This window comes from Megascapheus bottae, unplaced genomic scaffold (assembly GCF_031878675.1).
Source record: "Megascapheus bottae isolate mThoBot1 unplaced genomic scaffold, mThoBot2.hap1 H_1, whole genome shotgun sequence".
Taxonomy (NCBI): Eukaryota; Metazoa; Chordata; class Mammalia; order Rodentia; family Geomyidae; genus Megascapheus; species Megascapheus bottae.
In genome coordinates this window covers 2,209,491-2,221,827 of record NW_028327858.1, presented here as the reverse complement: position 1 = coordinate 2,221,827, position 12,337 = coordinate 2,209,491, and the positions used below count along the sequence as shown (strand labels likewise).

The 12,337-nt window shown below is 37.1% G+C and overlaps 1 protein-coding gene across 6 annotated transcripts in view; it reads right to left on the bottom strand.

The window, feature by feature from the left end:
- LOC150038995 (inactive ribosomal protein S6 kinase delta-1-like) overlaps nucleotides 1-12,337 on the bottom strand; it is a 152,286-nt gene that overhangs the window by 47,081 nt on the left and 92,868 nt on the right. Inside the window, exon 1 of one of the 6 annotated variants that reach the window (XM_090328153.1) lies at nucleotides 7,888-8,048. The exons of the other annotated variants lie outside the window; for them this stretch is intronic. The gene's annotated coding sequence lies outside the window, so the exon portion shown is untranslated. Of the gene's footprint in view, nucleotides 1-7,887; nucleotides 8,049-12,337 lie in introns of those variants that run through there. 6 annotated transcript variants of the gene reach the window in all.

Here is a 12,337-nt window from a genome sequence, read left to right as displayed (position 1 = left end):
TAACAATATGAGATTAACCAAAGGGCAAAAAAAGAGAAGTAATATAGTACATTAAGAATAACAATCACATAAGATAAATCTCTTGTTTCCACATCCTAGAGGTCTTTTCATTTAGTCTTATCCTATATGACCTTATGTACCTAGGTTTTGAGCTACTGTAATCATCTGCTAGGAGAGTCCTAGATGTGTACTAATTTTTACAAATGAGAGAAACCATTGAGCCTATATAGGTTCCTTTGGGTCTGGCTTACTTCACTTAATATGATTTCTTTCCAAGTCTTTCCATTTCCTTACAAATGGGGCAATGTTGTTCTTTCTGATGGCAGCACAGAATTCCACTGTGTATAAATACCATATCTTCTTGATCCAATCAACTATTGAAGGGCATCTGGGTTGGTTCCATATCTTTGCTATGGTGAATAGTGCTGCAATGAACATCATTGTGCTTGTGGCTTTAGTATGTCCTTGTTTATGGGCGATTGGGTAAATGCCAAGTAGTGGAATTGCTGGGTCATAGGGGAGCTCTATGTTTAGTCTTTTGAGGAATTGCCATACTGCTTTCCACAGTGCATGAAGGAGTTTATACTCCCACCAGCAGTGTAGTAGTGATCCCTCCTGGCTAGATCCCTGCCAGCATCTGTGGTTATTGGATTTCTTGATCATGGCCATTCTAACTGTACAATTCTTGAACCCTCAAAGTTAGGAAATTACATTCACAGAACATGGGCCTTAAAAGTTAGATTAATTTAGTGAATGTATATGGAGGCACTATGGTCCTCTCTGTAAAGGAGAACTCAATGACAATCTGTTATGTCTGTAAAGAAATTTAGGATGCCTTATGTCTCGTTTGCTTTTAAATTTTATTATTTTGATGTACTTGTACAAAGGGATTTCAACTAACACAACATTCATTTTTTTTTTATTTAGAAGAGTTGAACACTCTGAAAGGACCAGAGCTCCACTGGTTTTGAGTTTGTTTTTTAATAAAATTTTATTATTATGTGTTGGACAGGAAGGGTTACCATTTCATAAGTGATAATGAGTACTGCTCTTCTTTGAACGCTGTCACCCCTTTTTTCGCTTTCCCCCAGTTTCCTCCTCCCATCCCTGCCCACAAGTTGTAGGTTCATTTTCTGTACAATATACACTGAGTACGATGATAGCTTTTGTTCACCTTTCTTTCCTCCCTTTCTGCCCCACCCCCTTTGCTACCATGTTCATTTATTTTTATAACAACTTGTGACTCTTTTAAGTCAATCACCATAAAACTGGTCATGTTGAGTAAAATATATCTGTATGAAATAAAACCCATATCCAGTAGAAAATCTCTTGACTGCTAAGGGTCATTTGGATATTATAACAGCATCCACAGGCCACACAAAATTATCAGTTCAGGCAGGCAGCCCACACAAAGCTGGTAAGAAGCATATAGGTCTGTTCTGTTATATACCAAATGATTTTGAGGTTCTCATATAGGACATGGGCCTGACATTCCCAACTCTCAAGGTAAAAGGTATGAAAGCTATACAATCCAAGAACTTTTCCTACCAGAAGCCTCTTAAAATTGACTGAACAAGATACTCATGCATAAATCAGGAATGATATCCCTTTACTGGTCTCATTTAGCCTGGAAGCATGATGCAGATCAGATAAAAAGACAAAATTAAGATGGATAAACAAAGCTGGAAAGTGCTGTGCTGTTTACATGTACTTTCTTCTCCTACCAAGTTTGTTTGCAACTAGACAATGTTCACATTGAGGCAATAAACACAAGAACATATGTGATTTTTTTTAAATGTGCCCTTTGACTGTCAATTTCTCCCAAACAGGTGTTGGCTAAATGATTATAAATTGGCCTCTGGATACACCTCTTCAACTGAGCCGTACAGGGCTGGTGATAATATAATTAGACCTAAAAACATCAGGCTGGTGAATGCTTTCCATCTGTTTGGCAATAATGTTTAGTTAACAATAGTCTTTAAAAGAAGCACCTTCAACTTGAGTTCTTAAAGTTATTTATAGAGCCATTCTTAACACACCAACACTCCTGCTAACAAGAGCTTTAGCCACTTGGAAATTATTAGCCATACGGCTGTACACAAAGAAAAACGACTGCATTTAACATCTGTATCTTTCCAAATTTACACGCTTCAACCTCATTTAAAGTCATTTCTTAATGAACAGTGCTATGGTGCTGTATTAATATTATAGTTGCATACACAAAGATCATAAGGAGCCAAACATTTTTTTAATGCCAACAGTAGGCCAATCTGTAATGAAACTGTCAGCACAAAGGACAAAATAATAGCTTCTTTAACCCTCAAACAGGATTTTTTTCATTTGTGAGCTAGAACACATCAATTTATAAACTGCTCATGGGTTTGCTCACCTTTTTAAAGACAAAAATCTAATTTGTACTAATTTGATACAATTGTCTTTCCAATAAAAGACTCCTAAATTCACCTTTTATTTCATGATAAAACAAGCACTAGAACTAAAACCGTCAAGAAATAATTGCCTTAGATGGCACACCTTACTGAAAGAGTACAATTAATGTATTTCTCCCTTTCATTTTTTCACTCTTATTTATCAGCACTATATTAGCATATGGTCTAACAAAAGAGATTACTCCATTTTCACCCACATCAATATACAGAATGCCCCTAAATTAGAGAAAAAAAGAAAAGTAGGCAACTCATTCCTTTAGGAGTAGCCTTGTCTGTCGAGAACCTTGCCCACTGTTCTTTCATAGCAGTAGTAAGAAAAGCTGCATTTGATTACAGGTCTGAAGGCTTGTGGAAGCTTTTTAGCCCTGGGTGGGAGGTGGGGTGCTTAGTTTTGCTTTTGCTGTTAACCGAAACAGGGAAAACCTAATATTTTACAAGATACTACCTTTACTAAGAAAGGAAAGAAAGTATACCAAAATAATCAAGTATGATTTTTTAAACATGTAAAAGAATAAATTTGACAAGATGAAAAGAAACACATTTCTCTACTGCCTATGTTACAAAAATATGGAAAATACTCTGCCATGGGAATGTTGGCCCATTCGTGAACTTTTTTTCAGGTAATTAGATGTTGACACTGGAATTTTAGAAATTCTCTGAAAAGGATTTCAGCTAATTCTTTTAAAAAGAATGATTACCTGTGTAATTTAAGGAAAAGTCTGTCTCTCCAGTGGCATTTCACAGGACTCTAGGACAATTGTAGTTAAGGGCTGTCATATAGGACAAACTCACACTGTCCCTTGATGGTGTCACTGTTCATGTTTGTTGGATATAATATGAATGAGTCTTCAACTGGAAGACTGGAAAATCATACATATACAAACATCCCAGATAGGATGGAATCAACAGAGTAAGCCACAGAAAATTTACAATTTTGCAAATAAGACAGTTTTTCTCAACATAGTTTCAGATGAATAAAATTATTCTTTTTTTGTTGTTTTTTTATTGTAATTAATAAAAGGGTCACATGATATTTGCCAGATAGAAGGTGCATTAATTCACATATATTGATACCCTTTCACATGTCTTGGTCCCCATTACCCTCCCCTCCACCCCCCCCAGTCTTGGTTTTCCCCCCTTCCCTATCCAATTTCAAATAACCAAATACAAATAAATCCAATATATCAGATAACAAAGTGAAAACTGTAACAATATGAGATTCTTGCTCTACTCTTTCCAAAACAGTCCACACTTCACAAGCATCAGGTAAGTTGTTAACTAGCCTCTTGCTTATAATATTATAAGAATTGGTGATGGTCACCTCCTGTACAGAGTTCTGAACAACAAAAACTACAGCAGGTAATTTTACTAGCCTCCCCTAGTACCGCACAATGATAATCAAAAATTATTCATATTTTCAGCCATAAACCTATCCCACTTTATATAGGATACTTAAAATATATTCCTATTTTTAATCACTAATTCATCACCTTCTTTTCACAAGGCATCCGACAGAAATCCAACTACCAGAAAACAAGACAGAATATCAGGTGACCTTTAGTGTATAATTCTACTAGGTTCTACGTCTCTTTTTTTGGCATTTTAAGGCTAACAATGTTCCTTGTACAACTGTCTACAACTCCCAAAGCAAACAATAATGAGCCCACAGCATCAGCCCACCAGAAGGTGCTGGATGAAGAGCAGCAATGAGAAAGACTATGTAGAGACATCCCTCACAGCAGGCCATGAACCAATCAAAGAAACATCTTTGAGAAATGAAGTTTGACAACTCCAACCTGGAACCAAATAAGATATCTTTTTTTAACTTTATTTGCTTTCTCTTTTCTTTTTGATTAAACATGTCAGCCTATGAATACAATAGGTCTTGATCAATGTCACCCCTTTTCTTCATGTTTCTCTTTAATCCAAAAATATTTTCAATGATACATGACAATAAATACAACCTACTAAGAATGCAGTACTCAAAATCTATACTATTTTAATAATTAAAATTCAAAATAGCATAATTTTAAGTGTAGTTTAAATGTCTGTCCAAACATGGTAACTCCTTAAAACCTCTCCATTTCAATTTATCTAATTATTTTAGTTGTCTTAACTACTGCAAAAGTAGGTTGGGGACAAAGGAAAATGAATCAGGTTAAGAAGAACAAGTAATAAAACTGAGCCAGTAAATATTTTATCTATAAGAAAACAACTGATTTTAATTTTCTTTAAATGCTCAAACATTTGAAAGGTTTTAGTATGCTAATTTTTTAATTAAAAGATATTTCAGCAGTGAAAGCTCTTTCATATGCACTACTGATTCTTCATCAAACGTTAACTTTCCAACTTAACACCAGTTTAGCCGGTGGCAGCCTGAAGGTTTACCATCTGCTGCTACCCAAAGTCACTGTGGCCACCTTCAGAACATATGCATCAAAGCCCCAAGATAAGAGACTGAAGAAATACTGCCTAAGTCAGCATAAGGGGGATGATGAACCCAGAGGCAGGCAGTAGGCAAACTACCAGAAAATGCACAGCAGCGTCAGTAACCATCAGTCATCCCACAGAAAAAGCACCCAAGGTCACTGGAGACGCTGACAGCTCAACAGAAAGGCAAGAGAAATACTTAAGTCATTGTGTGATTACTTTTCTTTAAAAAAAAAAAACACTAAAAATCACCTGCAATCTTATGCAAAATAAACATGTGCTGAGTAAAATGAAATATAAAAATTTAAGGGGCCTAAGTAGTCTCTGAACGGCATATGTTGTTTATTCAGTCATAAAAACAAAGTATTTTATTTGGAAATGCTTGAATTTCTGGATAAAACCACATCTATATTCCAAATGTTAGGAAAGGAGAAGATACTTGGAGGTAAGTTTAACAAAATGTACAAAATGACAGTTAAAAGCATGATGCCTGGCTACTCAGAAATGTCACATAGCCTGTCACAATGGTACATGCCTATAATCTCAGCACTTAGAAGACTGAAACTTCAAGACCAGCCTGGGCCCAAAATTAAAAAGGATATGATCACATTCACCACACTATTTCATATAAAAAAGCAATATGCTACAGTGGCTTACAAAAACAAAGACCTCAAAAACTTAGCTTTATTCAATTGGAATACTAAATGCCTGAAATATATTCATCTTAAAAAGACTTTCAGCAGTATGAAATTTCCTTGTGCTTCATCAACTTTGCTTTCTACTTTTCCAAAAAGTGTTTGAAATATGGACGAAAACTGGTATATAAAATGTTTGCAGAAAATTATACAGAAAGCATCTTAAATCCTGATTTAAAATGGCAACAGATAACATTTAGTTCGGGTTCAGTCAAATCTTAATCCAGATGTTTTTTGAAAGCTTTCAGTTTCATAGATGATTTATTATAATTTAAAATGAAGGCATTGGGCTGGGAGCATAGCCTAGTGGTAGAGTGCTCACCTCGCATTCACGAAGCCCTGAGTTCAATTCCTCGGTACCACATACACCGAGAAAGCTGGAAGTGGCGCTGTGGCTCAGGTGGCAAAATACTAGCCTTGAGCAAAGTGTCCAAGGACAGTGCTCAGACCCTGAGCCCTAGGACTGGGGAAAAAAAAAAAAAAGCAAAAATAAAGAAATAAAATGAAGGCATTATTAAAACATTTATGCACTCCACTCCCAAACTCAAAAAAAAAAAAATCCTGTCATAATAGCCAGGTGAGGTGGTTCTCGCCTATAATCCTAGCTATTCAGGAGGTTGCAATCTGAGGATCATGGTTCAAAACCATCCCAGGCACTAAAGGCCAAGAGACGCTTACAAATTGGAAGTGGCACTGTGGCTTAGGGGGTAGGGTAGTAGCCTTGAGCAGAAGAGCTCAGAGACAATGCCCATGTACAGAGGTAGGGTGGTAGTTTTGAGCTGAAGAGCTAAGGCCCCAGAATTCAAGGCCCAGAATTCAAGCCCCAGGACGACCAAAAAAAAAAAAAAAAAAAAACACCTGTCATATTAAGGCTCATGTCCTCTCCCCTATTTAAACTTAAATAATCCAACCATAACCTTTGAGTAGTATTATATATACTTTCTATAATGTAACATAATACTGTATTGTGTATGTGAACGTCCCAGACGAAATCAATTACACTTGTGAATACTCAGTAACCTGAATAATCATCATGTTGGGTACTGGAGGTTCATGCCTGTAATCCCAGCTACTCAGTAGGCTGAGATCTAAGGATCATGATTTCAAAACTAGCCCAGAGTCAAAATCCATGAGATTCTTATCTCTAACAAACTCCTCAGAAAAAGCCAGAAGTGGCACTGTGGCTCAGGTGGTAAAGTGCTAGCCTTGAGCACAAAAAATAAGGCTCAGGGACAAGGCCCAAGCCCCAAGTTCAAGTACCCGGCCTGGCAAAAATAAAGCAAACATTATCTGAATAACTTATCTCTCAAGAAATGTTAACAATCTACTATAAATCATGATATTTCAATATTGTGTATCTGGATACTTCTAAAACAGGTGTGAAAATAAAATTTACTCCAACGTCAAAGCTAATCATGCCTACATTGTTTCATTCCTCCAGAGAGAAGTGAAATATGATTGGCAAAGTTTGTCTCTGACAAACTAATGTTAGAATCAGAGAAGATAGCCAGCAGTTTGGCTTAGTGGTAGAGTGCTTGCCTAGCATGCACGAAGACTCGGGTTCGATTCCTCAGTACCGCATACATAGAAAAAAGCTGGAAATGGTGCTGAGGCTCAAGTGGTAGAGCTCTAGCCTTGAGAAAGTCCAAGGACAGTGCTCAGGCCCTGAGCTCAAGCCCAGGACTAGCAAAAAAAAAAAAAAAAGGAATCAGAGAAGATAAAAGTGTTAAATGTTTCTGCACCAGATAGCAGCAAACTGAGTCTATAGCTTATATAGAAATGCCAAAGATCGGGCCGGGAGTTTGGCTTAGTGGTAGAGTGCTTGCCTAGCATGCACAAAGACCCGGGTTCGATTCCTAGGTACCACATACATAGAAAAAAGCCAGAAATGGTGCTGAGGCTCAAGTGGTAGAGCTCTAGCCTTGAGAAAAATCCAACGACAGTGCTCAGGCCCTGAGCTCAAGCCCAGTACTGGGAAAAAAAAAAAAAAAAAGAAATGCCAAAGATCTTGAAGAGTCAACACATTATTGAAGAAGAAAAAAGTTGAAAGTCCAACACTACACAACTCCAAGACTTACTACAAAGCTACAACAAGCAACATGATGTGGTACTGCTAAAGAACAAGCAAGCAGTAGTAGAATAGTTGTTAGCTGCTATGAGATTGTAGCTTCATTCCTACCACCACATGCACACACAAACATATACACAAAGACAAACAGATAAACAACAGACTGATGAAACAGAATACAGACCCCAGGGACTGTTATGATTTGACACTGAAATGACTTACATGTTACATGACACTAAAGACTTACATGTTACAAGTGTGGCTGCTTGGAGCCGAGAGTTTGGTAGAGTCCTTGAAGACCTGTGTTGTATTCCTCGGTAACACATGCATTAAAAAAAGCCAGAAGGGTATTCCAGCTCAAGTGGTGAAGCTCAAGCCTTGAGAATACCTAAGTACAGTGCTCAGGCCCTGAGCCCAAACCCAGGACTGGAAAAAAAAGAAAGTGTGGCTGCCAACTAATAGTGCTTTTGGGAGAGTGAGCAGATGAGGACTCTGACTTCATAAATGGTTAAGTCCATTCACAATTTGGTTCATAATTTGATAGCATTATTAGGGAAGTGATGACAAGTAGAGATACATCTTATTCCTAGCTCCTGCTGCCATATCACTGCTTCCTGGCTGCTATGAGTATAGGCAACTCTGCCCCACCATGCCCTCATTATGCTGATGCTCTGCCTCACCACAGACCACAGCATGGGGGCCAAATAATCATGGGCTTAAACCACAAGCCAAAATAAAACCTGCCTCCTGTAAGCTTTCAGGTATCTTATCACAGTTACACAAAGTAGCACAGAGACACACATAAATTTATCCAACTGTTCTTTGATAAAGAAGCAAAAGATATACAGAAATGGCCAACAAATGCAGTCGGAACAACAATAATTACATGTAAAAAGGTAGAGCTAAACAAAAAACCTAAACCCCTAACAAAAGTTAATCACAGTGATTCATAGACATGCAGGGGGAAAAAAAAAACTCTCAAGTCCCACAAAATGACGTGGAAAGAGACCTAGATGACTGTGAGTATAACAATGACTCCTGGAATGCAACATCAAAGCCACAACCTGCATGAGAAGACCTGTCAAAGACAATATCAAGAAAACATGAAAAGAAGCCATACTCTTGAAGAATAGATCTATAAAATACACATCTGATCAAACACTGCTATCCAAAATATACAAAGAACTCTTAAAACGCAACAATAAGAAAACAGCTGCATGCTGGTAATTCATGCCTATAATACTAAGTTACTTGGGAGGCTGTGATCTGAGAATCACAACTTGAAGTCAGCTCAGGCAGAAAAGTCTGAGACTCATCTCCAATTAACCAGAAAAAAAAAAAAACCAGCAGTACAGCTGTAGCTGTACTCAATACTGGTTGAGCACCAGTATTGAGTGAAAAGGCTAAGGGAATCTAGGTTACAAATTCAAACCCCAGTACTGCCCTCCCCCTAAAGAAACAAGAGAATAAATAACCTGATGTTGAAATGGGCACACTGGGCATAGTGGTACATGCATGTAATATCAGTTGTTTAGGAGGCAGATATTACGAGGATTAGAGTTCAAGGCCCAACCAGGAGAAAAAACAATGAGACTCATTACAACAAAGTAGCTGACATGGTAGTATACACCTGTACCTAACTATTTGAGAATCACAGGTAGGAAGACTATTATTTGAGGCCAACCCTAAGCAAAAATGTAAGAGGCTATCTGAAAAAGATACCAAAGAATATACTACTAACTGTTGCATCAATGCAAGTGGTAGAAATGGTTAATCCATTACCCTGATTTGATTATTAAATACTGTATACAAGCACTGAAATATCATACTACATTGTATCCAATAAATACATATAATTGTTACATATTGATTATAATTCTAACTGAATTTTTTAAATGTGCTAAAGAGTAAACAGATGCCTACCAAAGAACATATAGCAAATATAATAAGATGTTCAATATTGTATGTTATCAGAGAAAAAGATAAATTAAAAATAGTAAGATTTAACTATACATTCATTAGAATGACCAAAATCTACAACATGGACAATATGAGATTCTGACTAAGATATAGACAGAGCAATAGCTACTCTCCTTCAGTGCTAGTGGGAATATAAAATGGTACAAAAGGGAAGACAGTTGTGCCGTTTTTTACAGTGCTAAACATATTCTCACATGAGCTAAACAGTTCTCTTCCACTGTGTACAGCTGCTATAATGTACTGAGCCTCCACCACCCCAAAATAACAGGTTCACGAGATCATGGACTGAACCTTCAGAAAACATGAACCAAAACAAGCCTGGCCCCCTTTTGATTTGATTATCTCAAGTATTCTGTCAGAGACAAGAGAAAGCTGGCAGGTGCTAAGTGAGCTTTCACTTGCTTAGATAAAACTCCTATGAAGTATCCTGAAGGCAAAAGTCTCAGGTCTTTGATGATAATGAGTTTAATTAAAGTGGGTTCATCTAATGTAGTAAATGCATCCCTCTGGTGGGGGTTTTTGATACTGGTGCATGGTGGGTGGGGGAGTGAGAATGGAGGAAATCTCTGTATTTTTCCTCTTAATTTTGCTGTAAACCTGAAACTATTCTAAATAATGTCTTAAAAAAATGCTTTTTAGGGCCAGGAGTTTGGCCTAGTGGTAGAGTGCTTGCCTAGCATGCACTAAGACCCATTTTGGATTCCTCGATTACCACATACATAAAAAGGCGGAAGTGGTGCTGTGGCTCAAGTGGTAGAGCTCTAGCCTTGAGAAAGCCCAAGGGCAGTACTCAGGCCCCGAGTTCAAGGCAGGACTAGCAAAAAAAAAATTAAAATAAAAAAATGTAGCCAGGAGGGTATCAATGTGTGAGAAGTAATGCACCTATTATCTAGTGAATGCAACTGTAACCCTTCTATACATTACTTAGACAATATAAATAAATAAATAAATAAATAAATAAATAAATAAATAAATAAATGAGTGAATGAAAAAACATGTAGCCAGGCACCAGTGGCTTTTGCCTGTAATCCCAGCTACTCAGGAGGCTGAGATCTGAGGATCACGGTTCAATGTCAGCCCAGGCATTAAAATCCAGGAGACTCTTTATCTCCAATTAACTACCAGAAAGCTGGAAATGGCACTATGGTTCAAGTGGTAGAGGCTAGCCTTGAGCTGAAAAGATCAGGGACAGCAGCCCAGGCTCAGAATTCATGCCCTGTGACCGACAAAAAAAAACGAACCAAAATTTTAAAAATGCTTTTTAACCAGATATGGCCTAAGGCCAGCCTTGAGTGAGAAAGACTCTCAAAATCTAACAGATAGATTAAAATAGATGGATAGATAGACAGATAGACAGACACACACACACACACACACACACACACACACACACACAGATACACAGACTGATAGATGCTAATCTGTTTTTCATCTACAAGTCTCTAGGCCAAGCCCCTGTACAATGGGACAAATAATTAAATCTACTCCTGACCTATAGCAATATAAAATACAGATAATTTGCCAGTAAATAACACAGGGAACAATTATCTCAACTACAAACATGAATGTAAAATCTCTTACATTCCTATGAGCCAAATGACAATGAAGGTGATGCATCCCTCAGTGATGTTTCTTACTTGGATTTTGATGAATGATTTAGTAAACAATATACCTATCACATATAATTTTTCAAACCCTAAGCCTATGTATCTATTACTTTATAAAGCCTGCTTCCAAAGGACATGGCAAGCCTTTGTAAGGAGACTAGATATAAACACAGAGAAAGGCAGAATATAAAAGACAAAGAAATTGGGTTTAAAACAGAATTACTAAAGAGCTAGGAAAAACAACCACTTAGGAAGCTCTTCTCAGATCCAAATGCTTGAAAAGCTAGATCTCTGTACCTTTGTCATCATCATTTTGTTGGTTTTCCGTTTTTTGTGAAGAATTGGCCCAAGGCCATAAAGACATTATGCTAACGAGAGGTTAAAACTCTAAAGTTACAGGCTCAAGTTCAGCTCAGCCATTCAAAATTGCATAGTAAATCTATTTATTCTATTTCTCTGGTTTGAATTCTGAAGTAATTTGACATGATGACCTGACACTGTTAAATTCAGATGAAAATTAATTCAAAAGAAACTATATTCTATTATACCTAGCTTTGGGTTCTTATTTGCATTTGCTAGCAAAAAAACTAATACTCTAAGCTGATGTGAACTGATTTACTCTCCATTCATAGCCTGGTTTGATATTTTCATTCTTATAATAGATGTGCTCTTAATATGCTTTAAACAGCATACAGTGACTGAAAACTAAAGAAGTCTCTAACAGCAGCAAATATATCCACATAGTACTCTTTATTACACAGCACTTATGGTAGTCAGTTAACCTGCTCAAGTGACAGAGTTCATGCTGAACAAATATGAAGCTCTGAGTTCAAAGTACAACACCATCCGGAAAGAAAAAGGGGGAAAAAAAGCTCATTTATAATAATAGTGAACACAAGACATTTTAATGTCAATCAATACATCACCAACTTGGCAATGTCCAAGACAGACTGGACCCAATTCCAAAGAAACACATGATTTTATCAGGCAGAACACTTAATGTGGAGCTCTTCCATTCTTTTATAAATTATATTTTTATAACCTTTAAGTAGTTGTACAAAGGAGTTACCATTCAAACACTAAGTCTGTGAATAAAATGCATCTTGAATG